At 37.8% G+C, this 13,693-nt stretch overlaps 1 non-coding gene across 1 annotated transcript; it reads left to right on the forward strand.

The window, feature by feature from the left end:
• Nucleotides 1-8,869: 8,869 nt before the first annotated feature.
• On the forward strand, nucleotides 8,870-8,976 carry LOC131252361 (small nucleolar RNA R71). The gene has a single exon (XR_009174386.1). It is a non-coding gene; the product is annotated as a small nucleolar RNA R71 (small nucleolar RNA).
• Nucleotides 8,977-13,693: the final 4,717 nt, after the last annotated feature.

The following is a 13,693-nucleotide window of genomic DNA, read 5'->3' on the forward strand; positions in this document are numbered from 1 at the left end:
TAATGGCTTCCAAGCCAAGTAGAGGATCCAATCACAAGACTATTCAATATTTAACTTGATACAACAACTAGTCTAAAATGGATAAGAAGAGTGACTGTGTGTGAGACGTGATTCAGATCAAAGCATTCATATTATCAAGCTTACACATAAAAGATAAACATAATGAAAGATCAAGAAAGAATCAATCCCAAACACAGTCGTTTATAGTGGTTCGACTATGTGCCTACTCCACTCCCGGCGGATGCACTCATCCCATGAGTGTAGTGAATTTCACTAATGGAGGTTTCAAATTAGGTTCACCTCAAACCGTTATAACCTACACAAGGTTGACTCTATGACCTACAAAAGGTACTTAAGACATACCTACTCTAAGACATAAGTTTGTGCCCTATACAAGAGCAAAGGTCAACACGAAGTACCTAAGTTTTATGCCCTACACAAGAGCAATGGATCCACATAAGGAACCTAATTTTTAGGCCACACAGGATAAGGATCCACACAAGAACCTGGTTTATACCACACAGGTCAAGGATCCACACTAGAACCCTAGTTTAGGCCACATAGGCCAAGGACCTACACAAAGGACCTAAAGTTTATGCCCTACACAAGAGTAAGGGTTAACACACAGCACCCAAATGTACTCTCCCGTCAGATGCCTCCTATGAGGACTTGAAGGGGTGAGATGTACCTGTGACCCAATCCTATATAAGGAATGATTAACAGGGTCTCTAGACTCTAATGACTTACAGATAAGTAGATGAGCCCCATTAAGCATGTTGATGAAGATATACTCCCTTGATGATGGAGATTCTTCAGCTCACTTGATCCGCAACACTTAATGATGTTCCAATAAAGGCGACGGGTTGGGTCAAGGTTATGTTGGAATCCTACTATAATAAATGTTTTCCTATTTTAGAAAAGGAGTGATTCCAAGCATTCAAGCATTCAAGGTATCTTAGCTCAATGATTTTCCATTAAGATAGTAGCTGGATGATCCTTGAATGAGGAAGTTCATTCGCCAATCCACTCTATTAAATATCAATGATGAGGGTGGATTGAGGAATGAACTCCCATGAGAAAGAGAGCTTGGAGAAGGTGATATGTAATTATTCTCTCAAGGCTCTCACATTTTTTCTCAGTGCAGCAACCAAGAACAAGCTCTCCTTATAAATGCAAAAAGCTACAATGGACATGAAATTGCCAGATTCTAACTGAGTTCGATATCATTGAACCTGATTCGATATCATCAAACCTGATTCGATGTCATCAAATGTATACTTTCGATGCCATCGAAGATCGGTTCGATGATACGAACTCAACTAAAAAATATTCCTGGAACTTTTTGAGAGAGGATGATGTCATCGAACCTGATTTAATATCATCGATATTTAAAATTTGATGTTATTGAATCATAGTTCGATTCGTTGACTTTATAAATACAAGAGCTTGCTGGACATTTTAAAACCTGACTACGATGATATCGATACTGTTTCGATATCATTGGAATTCAAATTCTGATATCATCGAAACCAATTTCAATTCCTCGATCTTTTTGAAATATTTTCCTTGAAAGCTCGCTGGACACAATTTGTCCAGATTCGATATCATCGAGACTTTCTCGATATGATTGAAATTTGAATATCAATTTTATCGATGTTGTCTCGATTCCTCGATCGTTTCCATTTGATTTTCCTATCAAGCTTGTTGGACACAATCTGTCCAGATTCGATATCATCGATCATCTCTCGATGTCATCGAAGTTTAAATTCTAATGATATCAAGGGTGTTTCGATTCCTCAAGTAATGTCAATATAATTTCCAAGGAAGTTCAATGGACAGTACTCTAAGTCCTTCGATATCATCGACTATCCGTCAATATCATCGATATTTGAAATTCGATGTTATCGAAGGTACTTTCGATTTATCGAATATTTTGTCCAAAATACTTTGTGGTTACTGGACATAAAAAGGACTCAATTCGATGTTATCGAGACCAGTTCGATTCATCAAGACTGAGTGTTTGATTGTATCGACCAAGAATCGATGATATCGAACTTAGCTGAAAACTTAGAGAATTTTCCATTTTGAAACTAGGTTTTCAGACTTTTAACCCCTATGTTGTTCTGAGTCTTTTAAGGCTTTTGTTTACCTGGGTGTTTTAGGATTTGGGATGTGAGGATGATTTACTTGTGACGAGCTCGGAACACACATCCAGTTGAGGCGATAGCTTGATCAATCTTCATATGAGGCTTACCTGACTCACCAACTCAACCGTCACACTAATTGACAAACCAAGGTACTTTCAGTAGCTACTTTCAGATTACATATAAGGTTCAGTCCCTGTGGATTTGACCTCAGTCTTACCGAGATTATTACTACATCGCAACCCTATACTTGAGATGTGAACACCGACTCCCTTGATTCGGTGCACTGCGAGTACACTTGTGTACTGCGCACTAGCAGCTATTAGTGAGGCCCACTGTGATGTTTTCTAGAAATCCATTCCATCCATCCATTTCTCCTCTAATTTAAGGGGTTGAGTCCAAACCTGAGGCATATCCAGATATCAAGTGGGCCCCAAATCAATGATTTATATCTGATCTTTTCGTTGACCACTTCCATAAAGATCGGAGGGCTGAAATTTTATATGTACAGTTACTTTATGATCCTCAGGTCGGATATAAAATCTCGTGCCAAATGGATCATGAGAACCCTGTGATCTTGCATTCAGGACGATTTTCAGGCTTCCTTATTTTCAATTACTTGGTTTTCTCTGATCTTTGATGTGTGAATTCTTCAATCTTGGTCTCCTAAGATTCGTCCCTTACCTTGGTGATTCTTGAGCATCAAATCTAAGCTTTTAGTACCCTTTTCAATCCAAGCTCTTAAATTCATCTTGTAACACAAACATGATTAAAATAGAGGTTAAGCATTATCATGTTCATAAAACCAAGTAATAACTGGGGTCTAATATGAAATATTTGACCCTCAACACAATCCCCAAACTAGCATTTTTTTAGTCCCAAGCAAAGTATGTGAAAAATATTTGAGAACCACAAGACAATTTTTATAAACTCAAATGGTTTGAAAACCAATCCAGATAATAGAATTCTAAGATACATCAGTGTTGAGTCATATTTTCTCCTAAACGCAAGCTCTTGGTAAGCTTCATAGTTAAGTTCAAAGTATTAATCCATCAATTAGAACAATTCTAAACATTAAGTTCCATGGGTGCAGAGTGTAACCTCGACTTATCACAATTAAAGGTCCAATTCTCAATTTTCATGATAACATTGATAATAAAAAAGAGCATTCCGGATAACCAACCCTAAATCGAAACTTGCCTTACAGTTCAACCTTTTTATTCTTCTAGCTTTCGATTTTTCCATCGATGGCTTCATGCTATGTCAACTTTTTTAAAGATCTTTAATAGGTAGCCGTTTTCGATGACACTGTTTTTTAGCTGGGTATTCCTCTTTTTTTTTTAACATGATGGACAAATTCTCTAGTTTGGTTCCTTTCATGCCAAGTTAACAATTCAATATCAAATGGTCACCTTAATGTGTAAGCTAGATGTGACATGTGAAATCATGACTCAATCAATGTTTAAAACTTTTAATAATGGATTAATAATTCAAACTTAACTGTGAAATCTAGCAGGTAACTGAATCCAAGAGTCACAAATCACCAACATTAAGTATCTTATACTTCTAAATCAAGGATGGCCTTCAAAATCACTTGAATTCACAAAATTTTCAGAAAAAATTTAAAAAAATTTGGTCACATTTTTTTAATTTATTTTTAAGACCGAGAAAACACTAATTAGGTATCCTAATCTCCCATCCCCAACCTAAAATCTACATTGTCCTTAATGTAAAAAATATAAGCATGTAATGCACATGAGATAACGAAAATAAAGGAGAAGTGATGGAAAGGTAGTACCTGAGGAAGGAATCAAGAGGCTTTTCCAATGGTCTTAACGTGAGAGTAGGTCAACACAAGAGTTAAATCAACAAAAAGCAAACTATCCTAAAATAAATGGAAAGCACCCTATCCTAAATAGCATAAAGACGACTATCCTAAAACGGCATAAAGAAAGCTATCCTAGAACGGAAAACAAAAAACCTAACTACACCTCTGTCAGACTAGGAGATTAATCTTGATAAACAGGATCATTCAAATATATGGACATATCCTCTTAATTAAATTTCTCAACAAATGACTTTAATCAATGTCCATTCACTTTGAATTCATTGTCATTGTTTAGATTTCGAATGTCGACAGCCCCATGAGGATAAACATTGATAATAGTGAAAGGGTCGGTCCAACGAGATCGGAGTTTACCTGGAAAGAGATGTAATCGAGAATTATACAAAAAGACTTTCTGACCTGGTGTGAATGATTTCTGAAGAATGTGTTGGTCATGAAACACCTTTATCCTGTCCTTGTAAATTCTCAAGTATCGTACGCATCATTCCAGATTTCTTCGAGTTCATTCAACTGAACTTTGCGTAGTGAGCCAGTGTTGTCCAAATTGAAATTCAGATTTTTAATTTCCTAGTAGGCTCTATGCTCCAACTCTACAGGTAATTGGCAAGATTTTCCATAGACAAGTCTAAAGGGAGACATTCCAATAGGGGTCTTAAATGCGGTACGGTAAGCCCATAAGGCATCAGTCAATTGGATTGATCAATCCTTAGAGTCAGGGTTGACCGTCTTTTTCAAGATGTGTTTAATTTCCCTGTTGGAAATCTCAACTTGCCCACTTTTTTGTGGGTGGTATAGAGTACTCACTTTGTGGGAGATGCCATATTTCTTCATTAAGTTCACGAATGGCCTATTATAGAAGTGTGAGCCTCCATCACTAATGATGGCTCAAGGTGTTCCGAACCGGGAAAGGATGTTTTCTTTTAAGAATTTAATGACCATTTGATGGTCATTGTTCCGGCATGGAATCGCTTTAACCCATTTAGTGACATAGTCTATGGCGAGCAAAATATATAGATTTCTAAAGGATTGGGGGAATGCTCCCATGAAATCGATGCCCCAGCAATCAAATGCTTCTATGATAAGAATGAGGTTCAAGGGTATCATATTTCGACGGGACAATGCTCCCAATTTCTGACAACACTCGCAAGCTTTACAAAACTCATGAGTGTCCCTGAACATAGTGGGCCAGTAAAAGCCACACTGGAGAATCTTGGCCATGGTCTTTTTAGCAGAAAAGTGACCACCACAGGCCTAAGAGTGACAGAAGGAGATGAAACTTTAGTGTTCATTATCTGGCACACATCTCCTTAAGATTTGGTCTGGGTAATATTTAAACAAATACGGATCATCCCAGAAGAACGTACACACCTCGGTGAAGTATTTTTTCTTATCATGCACAGTCTAATATGTCAGCGTGAAACCTATGGCAAGATAATTAGCAATATCAGCAAACCAAGGTGAAATTGGAGACTTTGAACATATGTTCGTCAGGGAACATGTCATTTATATGTGTCGTCTCAAGGAAATTAGGAAGATTAAGGTAGGAAAGATGGTCAACCACTATGTTCTCTACTCCATTTTTATCTTTTATTTCCAAATCGAATTCTTGGAGTAAGAAGATTCATCTAATCAAGTGGGGCTTAGCATCATTCTTAGAAAGAAGATACTTGAGCGCCGCATGATCTGTGTAAATGATGATCTTGGATCTGATCAAGTAGGACCTAAATTTGTCCAAAGCGAACACTATGACTAAGAGTTCCTTTTTCATAGTTGAGTAGTTCACTTGGGTAAGATTTAGAGTTCTACTTGTGTAATGAATAACGTAGGACTTCTTTTCTTTTCTCTGGCCTAAAATCGCCCTAAGAGCATAGTCAGACGCATCACACATCAGTTCAAAAGGAAGGCTCTAGTCAGGTGGCTGCATGATAGGTGTAGTGGTTAACATGCCCTTAAGCTTAGTGAAAGCTTCTTTGCATTGCTCAGTATACTCGTATGGTGCATCCTTTTGATGTAGATTACATAGAGGATGAGAGAGGAGACTAAAGTCCTTTATAAATCTTCTATAAAAGCTAGCGTGTCCTAAGAAGGATCGCACATCTCGTATGTTCTTGGGTGGAGATAGGTTAGAGATAAGATCAATTTTAGCCTTATCTACCTCAATTCCTTTGGACGAGATGATATGTCCAAGGACAATTTCCTTACGAACCATGAATTGACACTTCTCCCAGTTGAGTACCAAATTCTTTTCTTCACATCGCTTCAGCACACATTTAAAATTTTTCAAACAATCATTGAAGGATGGACCAAAAACAGAGAAGTCATCCATGAAGACCTCTAGATATTGCCCCACCATGTCAGAAAAAATACTCATCATGCATCGCTGAAAAGTGGTGGGGGCATTGCACAGTCCGAATGGCATCCTTCGGTAAGCAAAGGTGCCAAAAGGACATGTGAACGTGGTCTTTTCCTGATCTTTAGGGGCTATCTCTATCTGGTTGTAGCCCGAATATCTGTCAAGGAAACAATATTATGAGTGACTAGCTAGCCTTTCCAAGATTTGATCATTGAAGGGCAAAAGGAAGTGGTCCTTCCTCGTAACAGTATTTAACTTCCTGTAGTCAATGCACATTCTCCAACCAGTAGTAACTCTAGTTGGCACGAGTTCATTGTTGACGTTGGCTACATTGGTGATTCCAGACTTCTTTGGAACCACCTGAGTTGGACTCACCCATTGACTATCAGATATTGGATATATGATACCCACATCCAATAGTTTAAGAACCTCGGCCTTAACCACTTCCTTCATGTTTGGATTTAGTCTACATTATGATTGCCGAGAGGTCTTCGCATTATCCTCGAGATAAATGCAGTGAGTACAAACTGAAGGGTCAATTCCCTTGACGTTCGCAATCGACCATCCAAGGGCTCCCTTATACTCAATGAGAGTAGATATGAGCATACTCTCTTGTTCTTGCTCAAGGTGAGATGAAATCACCGCTGGGTATGTCTCATCTTGACCTAAATAGATATATTTCAAATCTGAGCGTAAGGTTTTAGGTCAAGCTTCGGTGCCTTGAGGCTATATGGTAGACGCACTACTTTGGTTTGGGGCAATTCTTCAAATTATGGCCTCCACCGGTAAACTTCAAGTGTCAGCGCAGTATTAAGCATGACACCCATCTCCCTAATCATGTCATTATCAAAATCATGGGAGTGGGCCAGGCATGTCTCTAGAGGTTCAGAGGATAAGTTCAAAGGTGTTCTATCTTCCACGAAAGAGTCAATCATGTTAATGTCGTGGAAATCGTTATCATCCTCTAACCGTTTACCTATATTGAAAAAGATATTCAACTCCAATGTCATATTCCCGAAAGACATACTCATGACTCCATTCCTGCAATTAATGATTGCATTTGAGGTGGCAAGGAATGCGAGACCAAGAATGATGGGAATCTGATGCTCATGTTACTGATGGGTTCTGTATTCAGGACGATAAAATCTACAGGGTAGTAGAATCTGTTAACCTGGACCAACACATCCTCAATTATCCCTCTTGGTACATGAACTGAGCGATCAGCAAGTTGTAATGTGGTTAGGGTGGTTTTAATTCACCCAAACCTAACTGTTTGTAGACCGAGTAAGGAATCAGATTTACGCTGGCTCCTAAGTTAAGAAGTGCATGCTCAATTCGGTTGCTCCCAATTACACAAGGTATGGTTGGGCTACTGGAATCTTTGAATTTCTTTGGCACATCTTGCTCTAGGATGACACTCACTTTTTCAGTTAAAAAGATTTTCTTTTGAATATTTTTCCATTTTTTGGTCGTACATAAGTCTTTCAAAAATTTGGCATATGAAGGTATTTGTTTTATGACATCAAGTAGAGGAATATTGACCTTCACTTGTTTCAACACCTCTAGAATGTCCTGAGAGTAGAGAGAGGTTTTAGTGTAACCAACCATTAGGGGAATGGGGCAACCGGTTTGCCTTGAAGTTCTGGTTCTAATTCTTGTGGAGCAATGCTAGGTCTATCACTATTATCCTCTTCCAGGTTATTGGGCTTTTCAACCCTAACCGGAATGGTTTTGTCAATGGTCTTCCCACTCCTAAGAGTGGTGATAGATTTAGCTTACTCCATCTGATTTGAAGAGCTTGGATCACTTATCTCGTATTGTGGTTTATAATTGGGGAGAGGTTGAGCAGGAAGCATCCCCCTTTCTATAACCATAACATATGAATCCATCTTTTGCATATATTTCATAAGTTCTCATATTTCTTGAGTAAGGTCTTGAGTTTGTGTGAAATTTTGAACCAGTTCTTCTTGAGGTTTCACTTGATTTGGAATTTGATTAAAGAAACCTTGAGGAGTAGCAGTTTGTCTATTCCTCCAACTGAAGTTTGGATGATTTCTCCAACTGAGATTATATGTATTGGAGTTAGATCCATTGAAAGGTCTTCGGTAATTGTTCATGGCATTGGATTGCTCATTCAACACCTCTTGAAAGGCAGGTATTGTTGGACAATTTTCAGTTGTGTGAACGTTGTAAGCACAAATACCACAAACAGTTTCCTTAACCTTATCCTTCTTTAGTTTCATGGCCTCGAATTTTCTTATGAGATTAGACACTTTAGGATTGATATCATCATCCTCTTTCAGAAGGTATAATCCACCCCTCTCCTTTAATTGAGTGGGCCTAGAAGTAGTGCTTGATTTTAAGTAAGTTTCCCATGATTGTGTGTTTTCAGCAAGTCTATCCAAGTATTCCCATACATCATCGACATTTTTATTCATAAATTTCCCATTACACATTGTCTCAACCAATTGGTGCATGGAAGATGTCAGACCATCATAGAAAAAGTGTGTAATGCGCCACGTTTCAAAACCATGTTGTGGGCATGAACTGACAAGATCTTTGAACCTTTCCCAACATTAGAAGAATGTTTCATCCTCCTTTTGGGCGAAGTTCATGATTGACTTTCTAAGGGTGTTCATTTTATGATGTGAAAAAATTTTCTTTATGAATTCCCTTATCATGTTATTCCATGTGTCAATAGATCTGGGAACCACGTCTTAGCTTTCTCTTTCAAAGAAAAGGGAAAGAGTTTCAGTCTAACTGTGTCCTCAGATATGTTTAGAAAATATAAAGTGGTTATGATCTCATCAAACTCTTTCAAGTGCAAATATGACTTTCAGATTCAAGTTCATAGAATTTTGGAAGGAGTTGGATCACCCTTGGCTTAATATCCATGTGTCCCATATTTTCTGGAAAAATCATGCATAAGGGCATACTCACCCCCGCCGGTTGTAAATAATCTCACAAAGTACGAGCTGGGGGTGCTTGATGCACCTCATTCTCATCCTGGATTTCCTCAACCCGAGGTTGAGGTTGTCTTCCTAGTTGATTGACCGGTTGATTTGCAGCCATCACTTCAATTAAATATGAGGATCTTGAGTGGTGTATAATCCTGTGATGGATAGATAACCCCTCAACCAATCCTCCTTCACTCAAAAGACGTTGAGTGTTATCACGGACTCACTTGGGCATGAAACACTCTTAGCCCTCAATTTCAAATTATAACCTAAACCTAAAAGAGAGAAAAGAATAAAAATCTAGAATTAGAAAGAAGTTACTAAATTAGAAGTTCCTAAATTAAGATCCTACAAAACAAAACAAAACAAGTTAGTTTCTAAAAATAAAAGAAATCCTAGAATTAGAAAGTTTCTAAAAATAGAAAACAAATCCTAATTAGAAAATAGAAAAATTAGAAAGAGATTACCAATTTAGAAGGTCTATATCAAGATCCTATAAAACAGGAAAGTTAGGTTAGTTTCTAAAAATCAAACAGAAACACCTAATCCTAAAATTAGAAAGTATAAAAACCTAATCTTAAACTAATCCCAAAATAGCTATTCCCAGAAAAACGTAACCGTCAGTCCCCAGTAATGGTGCCAAAAACTTCTTCACAAACCCAAGTGTAGGGTTGCGATGTAGTAATAATCTCAGTAAGACCGAGGTCAAATCCATAGGGACTGAACCTTGTATGTATTCTGATAGTGGCCAGAACTAGAACTAGAAGAAGATGTAATCTAAATAGGAGAATGTAGGAGAATAATGGTGAATTATTTAACCAAAACTTGTAAAATTCAAAGGTGAGAAACTAGGGTTTCCAAGAATCCACTTGTAGAGATCAGGGAGATCTATGCTTGATTGAAGAACACAACTGGAATCAGAGTCCCATCTTCATGCAATTGGAAGATAATTCATTAAAATTCAATTCTGAACTTCCTTTGATTAGTTCTCAATAGACGGGAGGTATTAGAACTAGAATTGATTCCATCACAAAACCATGCCCATGAGACAAAGCAAACAACAGAATTTAACCAATCCACAACCAATCTAAGAGAGTTATGAACATTAGGAAGGGTTTCATCATCCAACCGTGCCCATGGGACGATGGTGAATAACGGGATTCCTAAATTCACAACCTCGATACATGAATAGAATATACTCAAAGCTATCGCAGATTTATTGTAATTCAGGTCACAACAAACCATTACAAACTATGAATATTTCTTATAATCAAACCAAAATCAAAGAGAGTTTAATAAACATGAATCAAGCTATAAAAAGTACCATCACACTACAAGCTTCACCTCTTAGCCCTAGCTAAGAGGTTTATCCTATCATAGACATGATCAAGCTAAAATCTCTTAAAATTATCAATGAAAAATATAAACAAAACTAAACAAGAAAAGGGGAGAAGAACTCCAGCCGGCCCACTCCACTCTCTCTCTCTCATTCACATCCACCTTCTTGCTCGTCTAATGATCTCTACACATCCGTTTCTCCTTCCCTTTACAGCTAACATAGCTTGGCTGGGCTAGAGAGAACCGGTTGCATGCGTAAACTTACGTAACAACAGTTTTAGAAACTCCTTACGCAGCAAGAACACGGAAGCATCTTGGCGCAACCAGTTTTGCAAAATGGAGATCTGTTTGTGGGATCTGTTCCGTTCGGCCTTCTTGGCCTCGGTCGGAAGTTGCTAGGGAGTGGTTTGGATAGTTAGGATCATGAATCCGACCATGATCATGATCAAACAATAGCCATTAAAATTGGGAGGCATCCAAACGCTGTTTGCATGTCTTCCTGTGCTGAGATGCTTGGTGGGCCCATGGTTAGCATTAAAAGAGAAATCCACACCGTTCATTGGATTTATGGCCGAATTTCAGTCGAGAATGAACACTTTTGCTCGAGTTTGGTGCGGCTCAAGGGATTAAATCGACTGCAACTGCTTTGAACATTGTAGGACAGTCCTCTTGTGATCATTATGGCCGGTACGTGCACGTGCATGGTTGCAAATGGTCAACATGGGTTTAACCCTTTCGACTCCCTCTGTAAGATGGACAGTTTGGATCATCCTTATGGGCCATGATAATGGCCCACAACCATTCGCAAGCGGACATGCGGACGTCCAGTTTTGCAACGATGAGGAGAAAACTGCAATTGCCATTTTAGGCTAGGAGTCGGGTCGGTGCACGCACTAGCAGCTGTCAGTGAGGCCCACTGTGATGTTTTCTGGAAATCCATTCCATCCATCTGCTTTCTCCACTAATTTGAGGGGTTGAGTCCAAAATTGAGGCATATCTAGATATCAGGTGGGCCCCAAATCAGTGATTTATAGTTGATCTTTCCGTTGGACCACTTCCACAATGATCCGAGGGCTAAAATTTTACATGTACGGTTACTTTATGATCCTCAGGCTGGATATAAAATCTCGTGCCAAACGGATGGTGAGAACACTGTGATCTTACATTCAAGACGATTTTCAGGCTTCCTTATCTTCAATTACTTGGTTTTCTCTGATCTTTGGCATGTAAATTCTTTAATCTCGATCTCCTAAGATTCGTCCCTTGCCTTGGTCATTCTTGAGCATCAAAGCTAAGCTTTTAGTACCCTTTTCAATCCAAGCTCTTAAATTCACCTTACAACATAAATATGATTAAAATAGAGCGTTAAGCATTATCATGTTCATAAAACCAAGTAATAACTGGGGTCTAATATGCAATATTTGACCCTCAACAGTAACATATAGTATTTATAGAAGAAGAATTCCAACGGTAAAAAAAGGGCAGAAAACTAACATTATCGATACTATCGAATAGTCTTCGATATCATCGAAATTTAAATTTCGATATTATCGAGTCTAATTCGATTGTATCAATTTTCTATACATATATATATTCATTTTTGTGTAGAACAGATTCTGCTCGATTTTATCGAGTACCCTTCGATTTTATCGACGTGCACTTCGATGTCATCAAAAGGTAGTTCGATCCAATCAGATTCTCTTCAGAAAATTACCTTTGGTTGTTGGAAGATTTTTTCTATATATTCGATGCTATCGAAATTTGTAGTTCGATGACATTGAATAATATTCGATGTGATCAAAGAGATGTATTTTCATGGATGACTTACTGGACAAAATGTTCCTTATATTCGATGAAATCGAGCATGCTTCGATACAATCAAGAACTTACTCTCGATGTAATCGAAGGTGACTCGAGTATATCGATGGACACTTTGAGAATTTTTTTATGTAAGAGTGCCTAAAGTTGATGTTATCGAATAGGATTCGATTCTATCAAAATTTGAATTTCGATAAGATCGAACTATATTCGATGTAATCGAGATTTCCCAACAGATGGTTATATTGTTGCTGGACAGAACTCAATGCAATCGAACCATGTTCGATAGAATAAAAAATGACTTCAATTACAAATCGATGCAATCGATTTTACATGTGTAGTTCATGTTTACTTCTCTAACATTCTAAGTGTTCAACACTTAAGCTTACCAAAGATGAATTTCAATGAATTAGGGTAAGTCTAAGTTAAATGGGGGTCATTTTCCTTAGGGATTTGGTTAGGGAAGTGAGGCTTCATTTACCTGTTTGGAACACTTGAACTTCTTCCTGGTCGAGGTCTTGATCTTATAATCTTCATGTTGAGGCTCACTTGGAGACTGACTCAACACTCACGTACTTTGACAAACCAGGGCACTTTCAATCTCCCCCTTTATCAATTACGTGAAAAAACATTCTAACAAATCCTAGGTTATTATAATCAACTCAATACATAATAAATTTTCAACTGAATTACACTTGAGTTGCTTGTAGCTCCTCCTTTGATCATGATCCCCCTAAGTTCCTACATTAAGATATTCAAAACACAAGAAACAACAAACTTGGGAGCATATTGTTCTCCCCCTTTTTGTTAGTCATTGGCAAAGGGTAATAAATGAAAATGATAGGCTAATAAAACTGAAGTATGGAATTTTCAATCATATCCAAAGTTAGAGGGAGAATTAACAGAAAAGTTCATAAGATAGAAGCATATAAAGTAAGAACTTAATGTGAAATAGGCATGCCATAGAGATACATACTTGTATATAACATAAATGGCATCAACCATAATATAAGTGTGAATGGAGTATCATCATTCATTTACACACCAGAATAACTACCCCAAGCTTAGGTAGTGACATCATCCACAAAACAATAAGCCCTTTAGGGCATCAGCATCCCAAAAAACATCATCTTAAAATACCCAAAATATCACAACAGCTCAAGCTGGGCACCAAAATCCAAACACACAGTTAAAAAGTTTCCATCTTATCAAGGATCTATCATTCTTTGATCATAAA

This window comes from Magnolia sinica, chromosome 7 (assembly GCF_029962835.1).
Source record: "Magnolia sinica isolate HGM2019 chromosome 7, MsV1, whole genome shotgun sequence".
NCBI lineage: Eukaryota > Viridiplantae > Streptophyta > Magnoliopsida > Magnoliales > Magnoliaceae > Magnolia > Magnolia sinica.